Source organism: Carcharhinus amblyrhynchos, chromosome 12 (assembly GCF_965287045.1).
Source record: "Carcharhinus amblyrhynchos chromosome 12, sCarAmb.v2.hapA, whole genome shotgun sequence".
NCBI lineage: Eukaryota > Metazoa > Chordata > Chondrichthyes > Carcharhiniformes > Carcharhinidae > Carcharhinus > Carcharhinus amblyrhynchos.
Window position 1 is genome coordinate 14,920,833 of NC_137335.1, and position 13,786 is coordinate 14,934,618.

The 13,786-nt window shown below is 48.1% G+C and overlaps 1 protein-coding gene across 1 annotated transcript in view; it reads right to left on the reverse strand.

The window, feature by feature from the left end:
- The window catches only part of esr1 (estrogen receptor 1), a 213,646-nt gene that overhangs the window by 18,767 nt on the left and 181,093 nt on the right, over positions 1–13,786 (reverse strand). The gene's annotated exons all lie outside the window — the stretch shown is intronic.

Sequence of the window (13,786 nt, forward strand, 5' to 3'; positions counted from 1 at the left end):
CAGTGTGGGCTGTGTTACCCAGTTATTGCAGTGTGGGCTGTGTTACCCAGTTATTACAGTGCGGGCTGTGTTACCCAGTTATTACAGTGTGTGGGCTATGTTACCCAGTTATTGCAGTGTGGGCTGTGTTACCCAGTTATTGTAGTGTGGGCTGTGTTACCCAGTTATTGCAGTGTGGGCTGTGTTTCCCAGTTATTGCAGTGTGGGCTGTGTGACCCAGTTATTGTATAGTGGGCAGTGTTTCCCAGTTAGTGTATAGTGGGCAGTGTTACCCAGTTATTGCAGTGTGGGCCGTGTTACCCAGTTAGTGCAGTGTGGGCTGTGTTACCCAGTTATTGCAGTGTGGGCTGTGTTACCCAGTTATTACAGTGCGGGCTGTGTTACCCAGTTATTACAGTGTGTGGGCTATGTTACCCAGTTATTGCAGTGTGGGCTGTGTTACCCAGTTATTGCAGTGTGGGCAGTGTTACCCAGTTATTGCAGTGTGGGCTGTGTTACCCAGTTATTACAGAGTGGGCTGTGTGACCCAGTTATTGCAGTGTGGGCTGTGTTACCCAGTTATTGTATAGTGGGCTGTGTTACCCAGTTATTGCAGTGTGGGCAGCGTTTCCCAGTTATTGTATAGTGGGCTATGTTACCCAGTTATTGCAGTGTGGGCTGTGTTACCCAGTTATTACAGTGTGGGCTGTGTTACCCAGTTATTGCAGTGTGGGCTGTGTTACCCAGTTATTACAGTGTGGGCTGTGTTACCCAGTTATTGCAGTGTGGGCTGTGTTACCCAGTTATTACAATGTGGGCTGTGTTACCCAGTTATTGCAGTGTGGGCTGTGTTACCCAGTTATTGCAGTGTGGGCTGTGTTACCCAGTTATTGCAGTGTGGGCTGTGTTTCCCAAATATTGTATAGTGGGCAGTGTTACCCAGTTATTACAGTGTGTGGGCCGTGTTACCCAGTTATTACAGTGTGGGCTGTGTTTCCCAGTTATTACAGTGCAGGCTGTGTTTCCCAGTTATTACAGTGTGGGCTGTGTTACTCAGTTATTGCAGTGTGGGCTGTGTTACTCAGTTAGTGCAGTGTGTGCTGTGTTACTCAGTTATTGCAGTGTGGGCTGTGTTACCCAGTTAGTGCAGTGTGGGCTGTGTTACTCAGTTATTGCAGTGTGGGCTGTGTTACCCAGTTATTACAGTGTGTGGGCTGTGTTACCCAGTTAGTGCAGTGTGGGCTGTGTTACCCAGTTATTGCAGTGTGGGCTGTGTTATCCAGTTATTGCAGTGTGGGCTATGTTACCCAGTTATTGCAGTGTGGGCTGTGTTACCCAGTTAGTGCAGTGTGGGCCGTGTTACCCAGTTATTGCAGTGTGGGCTGTGTTACCCAGTTAGTGCAGTGTGGGCCGTGTTACCCAGTTATTGCAGTGTGAGCAGTGTTACCCAGTTATTGCAGTGTGGGCTGTGTTACCCAGTTAGTGCAGTGTGGGCTATGTTACCCAGTTATTGCAGTGTGGGCTGTGTTACCCAGTTATTGCAGTGTGGGCCGTGTTACCCAGTTATTGCAGTGTGGGCCGTGTTACCCAGTTATTGCAGTGTGGGCTGTGTTACCCAGTTATTGTATAGTGGGCCGTGTTACCCAGTTATTGCAGTGTGGGCCGTGTTACCCAGTTATTGCAGTGTGGGCTGTGTTACCCAGTTAGTGCAGTGTGGGCTGTGTTACCCAGTTATTGCACTGTGGGCTGTGTTACCCAGTTATTGCAGTGTGGGCCGTGTTACCCAGTTAGTGCAGTGTGGGCTGTGTTACCCAGTTATTACAGTGTGTGGGCTGTGTGACCCAGTTATTACAGTGTGGGCTGTGTTACCCAGTTATTGTATAGTGGACTGTGTTACCGAGTTATTACAGTGTGTGAGCTATGTTACCCAGTTATTGCAGTGTGGGCTGTGTTACCCAGTTATTGTATAGTGGGCTGTGTTACCCAGTTAGTGATGATGTGGGTATGCCGGCGTTGGACTGGCGTAAACACAGTAAAAAGTCTCAGCCACTTCAGGTCTTGAACAGCAGGTTAGGTGTAAGGATTCGCATTCTAATCAGTAATCTCTAAACTGTCTGTGCTTCATATGCTCTGTCTGAGGCCAGAACTCTCCATTCACCTGACGAAGGGGCTAACCCGAAAGTTTGCGAGCATATTATCAAATAAGTAGGTTGGACTAAAACCTGGTGTCGTCAGACTTTTTACTGTGTTTAGCCAGTTATTACAGTGTGGGCTGTGTTTCCCAGTTATTACAGTGCGGGCTGTGTTACCCAGTTATTGCAGTGTGGGCTGTGTTACCCAGTTATTGTATAGTGGGCTGTGTTACCCAGTTATTGTATAGTGGGCTGTGTTACCCAGTTAGTGCAGTGCGGGCTGTGTTTCCCAGTTATTGCAGTGTGGGCTGTGTTTCCCAGTTATTACAGTGTGGGCTGTGTTACCCAGTTTTTGCAGTGTGGGCTGTGTTACCCAGTTATTGTATAGTACGCTGTGTTTCCCAGTTATTGCAGTGTGGGCTGTGTTTCCCAGTTATTACAGGGTGGGCTGTGTTACCCAGTTATTACAGTGTGGACTGTGTTTCCCAGTTATTACAGTGTGGGCTGTGTTTCCCAGTTATTGTATAGTGGGCGGTGTTACCCAGTTATTACAGTGTGGGCTATGTTACCCAGTAATTACAGTGTGGGCTGTGTTTCCCAGTTATTACAGTGCGGGCTGTGTTTCCCAGTTATTACAGTGCGGGCTGTTTTTCCCAGTTATTACAGTGTGGGCTGTGTTACCCAGTTATTGCAGTGTGGGCCGTGTTACCCAGTTATTGCAGTGTGGGCCGTGTTACCCAGTTATTGCAGTGTGGGCTATGTTACCCAGTTATTGCAGTGTGGGCCGTGTTACCCAGTTATTGCAGTGTGGGCCGTGTTACCCAGTTATTGCAGTATGGGCCGTGTTACCCAGTTATTGCAGTGTGGGCCGTGTTACCCAGTTATTGCAGTGTGGGCTGTGTTACCCAGTTATTGCAGTGTGGGCTGTGTTACCCAGTTAGTGCAGTGTGGTCTGTGTTACCCAGTTATTGCACTGTGGGCTGTGTTACCCAGTTATTGCAGTGTGGGCCGTGTTACCCAGTTAGTGCAGTGTGGGCTGTGTTACCCAGTTATTACAGTGTGGGCTGTGTTACCCAGTTATTACAGTGTGTGGGCTGTGTTACCCAGTTATTGCAGTGTGGGCTGTGTTACCCAGTTATTGCAGTGTGGGCCATGTTATCCAGTTATTGCAGTGTGGGCCGTGTTACCCAGTTAGTGCAGTGTGGGCCGTGTTACCCAGTTATTGCAGTGTGGGCTGTGTTACCCAGTTATTGCAGTGTGGGCCGCGTTACCCAGTTAGTGCAGTGTGGGCTGTGTTACCCAGTTATTGTAGTGTGGGCTGTGTTACCCAGTTAGTGCAGTGTGGGCTGTGTTACCCAGTTAGTGCAGTGTGGGCTGTGTTACCCAGTTAGTGCAGTGTGGGCTGTATTACCCAGTTATTGCAGTGTGGGCCGTGTTACCCAGTTAGTGCAGTGTGGGCTGTGTTACCCAGTTATTGCAGTGTGGGCTGTGTTACCCAGTTAGTGCAGTGTGGGCTGTGTTACCCAGTTAGTGCAGTGTGGGCTGTGTTACCCAGTTATTGCAGTGTGGGCTGTGTTACCCAGTTATTGCAGTGTGGGCTGTGTTACCCAGTTATTGCAGTGTGGGCTGTGTTACCCAGTTAGTGCAGTGTGGGCTGTGTTACCCAGTTATTGCACTGTGGGCTGTGTTACCCAGTTATTGCAGTGTGGGCTGTGTTACCCAGTTAGTGCAGTGTGGGCTGTGTTACCCAGTTATTACAGTGTGTGGGCTGTGTGACCCAGTTATTACAGTGTGGGCTGTGTTACCCAGTTATTGTATAGTGGACTGTGTTACCCAGTTATTACAGTGTGTGGGCTATGTTACCCAGTTAGTGCAGTGTGGGCCGTGTTACCCAGTTATTACAGTGTGGGCTGTGTTACCCAGTTATTGCAGTGTGGGCCGTGTTACCCAGTTAGTGCAGTGTGGGCTGTGTTACCCAGTTATTGTATAGTGGGCCATGTTACCCAGTTATTGCAGTGTGGGCTGTGTTACCCAGTTACTGCAGTGTGGGCTGTGTTACCCAGTTATTGCAGTGTGGGCCGTGTGACCCAGTTATCGTATAGTGGGCCGTGTTACCCAGTTAGTGCAGTGTGGGCTGTGTTACCCAGTTATTGCAGTGTGTGAGCTGTGTGACCCAGTTATTGCAGTGTGGGCTATGTTACCCAGTTATTGTATAGTGTGCTGTGTTACCCAGTTATTGCAGTGTGGGCTGTGTTACCCAGTTATTGTATAGTGTGCTGTGTTACCCAGTTATTGTAGTGTGGGCTGTGTTACCCAGTTATTGTATAGTGGGCCATGTTACCCAGTTATTGCAGTTTTGGCTATGTTACCCAGTTATTGCAGTATGGGCCGTGTTACCCAGTTATTACAGTGTGTGAGCTGTGTGACCCAGTTATTGCAGTGTGGGCTATGTTACCCAGTTATTGTATAGTGTGCTGTGTTACCCAGTTATTGCAGTGTGGGCTGTGTTACCCAGTTATTGTATAGTGTGCTGTGTTACCCAGTTAGTGCAGTGTGGGCTGTGTTACCCAGTTATTGTATAGTGGGCCATGTTACCCAGTTATTGCAGTTTTGGCTATGTTACCCAGTTATTGCAGTGTGGGCCGTGTTACCCAGTTATTGCAGTGTGGGTAACAAAGCCCACATTGCAATAATCTGGGTTAGCTGGTTGGTGTAATATGGGCAATGTGACTCAGTGTATTATAGATATGTTCTGATGTGCCTGGATACATTCACTATGTTTAGATGATGTGGGTTACAGAGGGCGAGATTAGTTGACCTGTGTTATTGTGCTCAGGTTTAGATGAGCCGGGTTGTTATAGGTTGGGTTAGATTACCCGTGTTATCACAGTCTGTGTTAGATGACGTGTGTTAATGTGAGTTGGGTCGGATGAACTGCGTTACTGTGGCAGGTTTAAAATTTTATCTTTTAAAAAACATTTAAATAGTTACATGGGTACAATGGGTATAGAGAGAAATGGGCCAAATGCAGGCAATTGGGCCGAAGGGCCTGTTTCCATGTTATAAACCTCTATGACTCTATAAAATGACCGGGGTTGCTATGGTTTGGTGAGCTGGATTATTTTAGTCTGGGTGAGATGACCTGCGTTAAAGTCTTTTAATAAGCCGTGTTATTGTAGTTCGGCTAAAGCCAAGGTTATTATTACCTGGGATGTTATCTCGTGTCCCCTGTCTTTGAGTGATCTTGATTATCCCAGTTTGCGCTCACAAACCTGGGCAGCTGGTTTTACAACCTGCTGTAGATTGCGCAGATCCCAGGAAAAAGCGTGCCGGCCTAAAAATCGGTATTGCACTCAGCCCCAGATGGTTTGCAGTTGTCTTGGTTCCCCCTTCCAATGGCACAGGCCAGATCCTGCCCAGAAAGGGTGTGAGGCCAATTGGCATGATTAAGTCTGCACAGCTCATTCCGTGCCGGATTCTCCCAGCTCCTGGGGTCTTCCGGCCTTTACCAGTGGAGAGCAGGCACTGTGGCCACTCCGGGGGGTGGGTGGGGGGAGATGTGTGTGTGTGTGTGTGGGAGGGGCTGATCAGGGTTTTAACTGGGCAGTGCCCACCTGGCCAACTGGCACCAACACTTTGTCAACTGCAATGCCAAGGTGGTGGAACCGGAGTAGGAGTTATGAAGGGGGAAGCTATGGAGGGGCGGGGGGGGATGGTGGGGGTCTTACGGTGGAGAGGGGAAGTGGTTAGTGTAGCTGTGGAGAATGATGTGGAGGGGAGGGGGTCATGAAGCGGTGGAGCATCCGGGGGCGGGGGATGGGTCATGCCAGGGGCCATGAAGGGGGGACCCATTGGGAAGATCCCAACGCCATGCTGCTGGCGATCCATGTTGGGGAGGGGGGGGGGGGTCCCGATGTCCGTGGGGGGAGGGCCGGGCTCTCGCAGTGCACTGTGAAATCAGCCCCCTTCCATGACGATGCCCAATCGCTTTGCAGCAGGCGTGTTTAGGCACTCCCCCCCCTCCCAGAACAGGTGCGCAACTCACCGCTCACCGAAAAGAATGTGTGGGACAATAGCGGCGCGGACCACGCCAAACAGACCAGCACAAGTCGCTCTGATATTCTCACTGTTCTGACATTTTGGGTGTGTCTTCGCGGCTGCCCGCAATGGTTAATCAGCGTGGTGAGATGGTAGATATGGCGAGAGGCGTAAAATCATATTCATGTCTGGTTTCTACCTCTCACGATATCGCCAACACTGCTTGGCCACTCGCAAGACTAATTTAAATATTAATGACACGCTTAACATGTCATTAACGAGCCCCAGACACAATATTTCAGGCTTATTCATCTCGCTCCCCTTGTCAGCTGAGGACCTCACCTCACCAACAAGGATCAGATGTAACGCCTCACCATGGGGGCCAGAGGCCATTGAAGCCCCAAGATGGTCCGAGCACAGCCGGGCAATCACAAGGGGAGAGGCCTGAAGCGGGCCTACTGGAAGCGGGGCCAGAGGGACTGGGGCCTAATGGGGGGAAAGGTCTAGGGGCAGGGCCTAATGGGGGTGGAGCCTGGGAAGTGCTGATCTATGACAGGGGTTGAGGTTGGTGGGGGGAGCTTCATAGGGGTGGGTGGTAAGGGGGGCAGTTGACTGGCCAAGCAGAGATCGGGGGTGGGGGCAACAAGCCAGGGCTGTGATCCGGCAGAGAGGGCAGGGGAGCTAATTTCAAGGCTGTGATCGGGTGGGCCAATTAGCCTGGGAAGCAATCCTGGGGGGGATGGTAGGCAGGGGGTGGTGACAGATCTCCCAGTATACTGTGAACACAGAGTGTACAGTTACACAGTGTATACTGGGAGATGGGGGCACCTGCGCAATGGCGCCCTCAGAGCTCAGCAGCCGGCCTCATAAACAAGTTGAGACTCCATCCCCCCCTCTACTGAAGAGATTCACACTGTATTGCACAGAATGCCATAAACTACCAGTACTTACCTCGCTGAGAAAGCCAGTGAGAAAACCTACCCTTTTACACTTAGAGTTCTTTTGAAAAAATTCCACTGTTTAAATCGTGCTCTTGCTTTCTGTTAAAGGATCATTGAGTTAAACATTGCTTCTGCCTCCACAGCGAATTCTGGACTTGCAAAGTATTTCCAGCACTTCCTGAGCCATGTTCTGGGGGAATGTGGGGAAGTGGGTCTACGTAGTCAGGGCTGGGGTGACCTGGGTTATAGTAATCTGCACGGAGACACCCTGAGTTAGTGACATTGCAGCTCAGAAACCCGAGTTAACCTGGATTGGGGTTTGTTAGTGTGTGAGCAAAGTGGCCTGGGTCATTGTAAATGACTAAATTCTCAAATAAATTAATAGATAAGAACCCATGATCCTTTTAGCAACTCTTGTTAACCATATTGCCTTGAGGCAGTCTGCATTGATTACAATCTGCAATTACTACTCCAATTCTCCCAAAACAAAACTTACTAAATCCCCTTTAACAACAGATTTTAATTAATTGGTGCCAAAGTTTAAAACTGGCTGTTGATTTGCTTGTAAATCAAACTGGCAAACAGCGAGTTATTTGAGGACTTAATGTTTCTGCCCTTCCTCCTCCATCCTCCCTTTTCCCTGTTGTTTCTTTTAGCTTCTTCTTCTCTATTTTAATACTTTTTCTCATTTGTATTGGAGGTGGAAACCATTATGTTAAAAGACCGTACGACATAGGAGTAGGCCATTCGGCCCATCGAATCTGATCTATCATTGGAGTACTGTGTACAGTTCACCCTATCATGGAAAGGATATTATTAAACTAGAAAAGATTTACCGGGATGCTCCCTGGACTTGATAGTTTGACTTATAAAGGAGGGGCTGGATGGACTGGAATTTTTTTCCCTGGAGCGTAAGTGACGTAGGGATGAACTTATAGAGGTCTATAAATAATGAGGGGCATAGATTAGGTCAACAACTTTTCCCAAAGGCAGGGGAGTCTAAAGCTAGAGGGTTTAAGATGAGAGGGGAGAGATGCAAAAAGGTCCAGAGGAGCAACTTTTTCACACAGAGGGTGGTGAGTGTCTGGAACAAGTCACAGGGACACATTTCCACAGTTCATCTGCTGTGATTTGGGAACAGAATGCACCAATTTCCAGATAAAAAATGGCAACACAGTTCACCAGGGTTTCTGTACCTGTGCATTGTCATTCTTATATCAAAAACAGGTAAGAATGGACTAAAATGCCTCCTTTTGTCACATAACATTCTTAAAGCGTTGGCCTTGCCTCAGTGGTAGCACTGAGAGAGAGTCATTGGCCTCTCAGTCAGAGATGTTTGGGTGCCAGTCCCACGCCAGAGATATGAGCCCATAATCTGGTCCAACATTCTGAGTGGGGTGCTGACGGAGTGCCGCACTGCCAGAGATGCTGGGCGGGATTTTACGACCTCACTCGTCCCGAAACTGTAAAATCCTGCCCGAAGTCAATGCACCATTCCATGGTCCACCCCTCACCCGCTCCGCTGACTGTAAAATTCCAGGTTAAGAATGAGACATTAAACCCAAGGTAGATCCTGGCCCTGTCGGGTGGATGGGAAGGATACAATCGCACTACTTTAAAGGACATCGGGCCCATTCTTCAGGACGGGTCATTGTCTATCACCACCAATCAGCGTCATAGATGACCAGATAATTGCTGTAAAACTCAGACGTGTGGATTGTTGGGACTAACACTGGCACTAGGGGTTGTAAATAGTGTTCACAGTGTACTCACACACCAGATGCATTAGCATAAAGACCGTGATGTCAATGAGCATGTGAGGCTCATTTGACACCATCTCTGACATTTAGAAGGTAAATACTCCAATTAGTGCCATTGTTTAAGCAACAGAATGGCCCAACAGTGCTAATAGAGAGGACCATCAACTATTTTCATAGAGTACAGAATCCCAACAGTGCAGAAGGAGGCCATTCAGTCCATCAAGAATTCACCAACAACAATCCCACTTAGCCCTTATCACTGTAACTCCACATATTTATCCTGCTAATCCCCCGACACTACAGAACAGTTTAGCAGGGCCAATTTTTGGAGTCTTGCAGCAGGGCTGTCTGTGTTCAAGCTCTAAGTGTTTAGTAGATGCCGATAGAGATATGTAAGTAACTAAGTGCTGAAAGAGTATGTATCAATAGAGGTTGTTGGTTAGTGAGTGATGGGGATGCATTGAGAGAGGACTGTCTGAAGCTAGTGGTGCAGTGACCGGCTCTGCCAGCTGAATATGAACTTGTTGACCTTGACTGTTGGTGTAAAATCATTGAACTTATTGCATTAGGGCTTCTGGCATTGGTGGCCATGGCTATCTGCTCCTACTGCCTCCTGGGGCTTTCATCTGGAAAGCCTCCTCTGCCTTTCCAGGTGTCCCTCCTTCTCTACACCTCCTCAACCAAGAGCTCCAATGCAGCTTGGAGGTGGCCATCCGCCACATTATTCCTGAGTATTTCCCAGGTCAGGAGCAGGTTTGGAATAGTTTCCAGCACCTCCTCTGTTCACAGTACACCTCTCCTTCAAGAGGCGTAAGCCATCCTTAAACAGCGCAGCCAGATTTAACCCATGCTAGCCTCACAACATTGGGTCCCCTGCTGAGATAATGTGCAGCCACACAACAGTGCAATTGCTGCAATTCTGTAAATAAGTAGTAGCGTGGAGTTTGCAAGCTATTTGCACAGAAAGCAACAGACGCAGGTTAAGTCCACATCAAAATTCCCGCACCCTTTTTAGGGGCAATCGGATTTAGCCCCCAGTGTGTTTTGTTTTAAATCACATTTTATTTGTGGGTGTTTGCTGTGCACAAATTGTCTATTGTGTTTTTTACATGACAACAGCAAATACACTTCTAAAGGATTCCATTGTCTGTGAAGCATATTGGGACACCCTGTGGCTCCAAAAGGTGCTATACAAATGCAAATCCTTTCTCCTAGAATTCCATAGAGTCCCTACAGTACAAAAAGAGGCCGTTTAGCCCATCCAGTCTTGGAAAGAGTATCTTACCCAGCCCCACCCACTGCCCTATCCTTGGAACCCCACACATTTACCATGGCTCATCCATCTAACCTATACGTCTTTGGACTCTAAGGGGCAATTTAGCATGGCCAATCCACCAAACCTACGCATTTTTGGACATTAAGGGGTAATTTACCATGGCTCATCCATCTAATCCGCACATCTTTGGACACTAAGGGACAATTTAGCATGGTCAATCCATCTGACCTACACATCTTTCGGACTGTTGGAGGAAACCAGAGCACCTGGAGGAAACCCACACAGACAGGGGGAGAATGTACAGCCTCCACAAAGACCCTAGATCGGAATCGAATCAGGGTCCCTGGCACTGTGAGGCACCACTGTGCCGCCCTTCCATTCTTTAACACATACAGCACCAACCTCTAAATGCAAGAAACCAAATCTGCCCCACATACATGTGTGCGTTTATGTTTAGAAGGCTTTTTTTCCACTCCTGAGGTACAGCGAGTGATGTTATTTGGATGTGATTGGCTAAGTGAGTGTGTATTCCATTGGTCCCACAAATGCACCTTGACGATCAGTAATATAAATTGGCCTGTGACTTCCCTGTGATGAAGGTTATTTTATAATCTTGTGTCACAATCCCTATGGCGGGATCCTGCATACCAAACTTATCAGTCAGCCCAACAAATGAAATTACTGACAGGATTTCAGTGGGGTAGATTTTGACAAACTGCACAAGGGGAAGATCTGCTGCAGGACCCTCAGATAGAGTACCGACAGAACCACTGGGGGGGGTGAGTGAGCAGGAACAAGTGATCTGGAAGTGCAGCAGCCAGAACCTGGTGACTAAATTCCAGCTCACATCCTTCCTGAGGAGCAGAGCCCTGGGATTCGGACTTCAGGTCTTCGCAGGCAAAAGAAGCATCAATCTGAACTCCCGCGCTCAATAAAAGTTTGCATTTGAAGTTCCAACCTCCAAGTCTTGTCCATTTTCAGTGTGTTCTCATAGTATCCCCACAGTGCTGAAGGAAGCCATTTGGCTCATTGGGTCTACACCGATTACAATCCCACCCAGGCCCTACCCCCTTAACTCCACTTATTTACCCTGTTAGTCCTCCTGACTCTAAGGGGCAATTTACTATGGCCAATTAACATGACCAGGACATCTTTGGACGGTGGGAGGAAACTGGAGGGAACCCACACAGACATGGGGAGAACATGCAGACTCTGCACAGACAGTCACCCGAGACCAGAATTGAACCCAGGTCCCTGCCGCTGTGAGGTAGTAGTGCTAATCACTGTGCCAGTTGGGGAGACAGAAAGAACGGGCCACTCTGTTAGACTTCACTGCTCTTTGCTGCACTCCAGTTTGCAATAGGTGATCCCAGCGATTGGACCCCACTAATTTCAGAGTGCTCTATTTCTGATAGGATTGTGGTGTATGCCATGTACCAAAGAGTAACAGAAATCCGCAACTCACTTCCCCATTGAGTAGGCCAATTGAAATTTCAAACCTGTGATTAATAATTTTTTGTTTGATAAGGGATATCAGCATCAAAACAGATCAATAGTGTTAAAATATTTAATTAGCTCATATTTTAGCTCATATTTTTCATATAATAGCCAAGATATAATTGAATGGGGGCATATGTGCAAGAGACAGAATGGCCTTCCTGGTGGCACAGTGGTTAGCACTGCTGCCTTATAGTACCAGGGACCCGGGTTCAATTCCTGGCCTCGGGTCACTGTTTGTGCGGAGTCTACACGTTCTTCCTGTATCTGCGTGGGTGTCCTCCCACAGTCCAAAAGATGTGCTGGCTAGGTGTATTGGCCATGCTAAATTCCCCCTCAGTGTACCTGAACAGGAGTGTGGCAGCTAGTAACTTCATTGCAGTGTGAATATAAGCCTACTTATGATATTAATAAATAACCTTCAAATAATTAGACCAAATGGGTTTTTATTTGCAAGCCTGCCATTTGGTAAATCATGGTAGGAAGCCTCACAACACCAGGTTAAAATCCAACAGGTTTGTTTGGAATCATGAGCTTTAGGAGCACTGCTCCTTCATCAGTGGTTCTAAATAAACCTGTTGGGCTTTAACCTGGTGTTGTGAGGCTTCTTACTGTGCCTATCCCAGTCCAACACCGGCATCTCCACATCTTGGTAAATCATGAACCTATTCTGAGCTTCTGGGAGGGTGAAACATGTAGGCAGCTGGATATAGCACTTGGGACAAATGGGATGAAAGGTTATGGGGAGAAAGCAGGATTGGGCTATTGAGTTGGACAATCAGCCATGATCGTGACGAATGGTGGAGCAGGCTCGAAGGGCTGAATAGCCTCCTCCTGCTCCTATCTTCAATGTTTCTATGTTCCTCTAAGCTAACCAATAGCTAGGCAATATGACCATAAGACTATAAAACGCAAGAACAGAAGTAGGCCATTCGCCCCATCGAATCTGCTCTGTCCACTATTCGATGAGATCATGATTGATCTGATGTGATAATCCTCAACTCCACTTTCCTGCTTTATCCCCGTAATCTGTGATTCCCTTCCTGATTCCAAATCTGTCTATCTCAGCCTTGAACAGTGACCCAGCCTCGACAGCTCTCTGCGGTAAAGAATTCCACAGTTTCACTACCCTCTGAGGGAAGGAATTCCTGCTCATCTCTGTTTTAAGAGGGCGGCCCCTCACTCTGAGATGCTGCCCTTTGACCCAGCCTCTCCCGCAATGGGACACAGCCGCTCAGCATCGACCCTGCCAAGCTCACTGAGAATGCGGTATGTCTCAATAAGGTCACCTCTCACTCTTCTAAACTCCCAATGGGCGCAGGCCCAGCCCAATCAGCCTCTCTTTGTAGGAAAATCCCTCCATACCGGGGATCAGTTCCACCTCCTGATGCTGTGGAGATGAGTGTTCCCCTAACCCAAGCCATGAGAGAGGTCAGTGTTCCTGGTCAGTTCAGGAGAGGGAGTCTCTATTCTAAGCCTCTGTTCTATGACCCATGTACTGCTTAGTACTCCACCATTCGACATGCCCTGTGCTTCACCCTGAGCTCCTTCCTCTGAACGGCTGATTAACTTTGTCTCTATCTGTGTGTTGGTGACAATGACGACCAGCGCTCTTCAGATTCACACTGAATTCAACCTCTCGCTCTGTGGAGATACTGGGTGGGTCATTATGGAGCATCTCAGCACGTTGATCCAGTTGAGTACAGTCTTATCAATATGTACAGTGTGTGTGTGTGTGTGTGTATGTGAGTGTGTGTGTGTGTGTGTATGTGAGTGTGTGTGTGTGTGAGTATGAGTGTGAGTGCATGAGTGTTTGTGTGTGTGTATGTGAGTGCGTGTGTGTGAGTGTGAGAGTGTGTGTGAGTGCATGAGGTTATGTGTGTGTGTGTGTATGTGAGTCTGTGTGTGTGTGTGTGAGTGTGTGCGTGTATGTGGTGTGTGTTTGTGTGTGTCAATGTATGTGCGTGTGTGTGTGTGCGTGTGTGAGTATGTGTGTGAGTGTGTTTGAGTATGTGAGTGTGTGTGTGTGAGTGTGTGTGTATGTCAGTCTGTGTGAGTGTGTGAGTGAATGTGGTGTGTGTTTGTGTGTGTGAAAGTATGGGTGTGTACGTGTGTGTGGGTGTGTGTGTGAGTATGAGTATGTGTAAGTGTGAGTATGTCTGA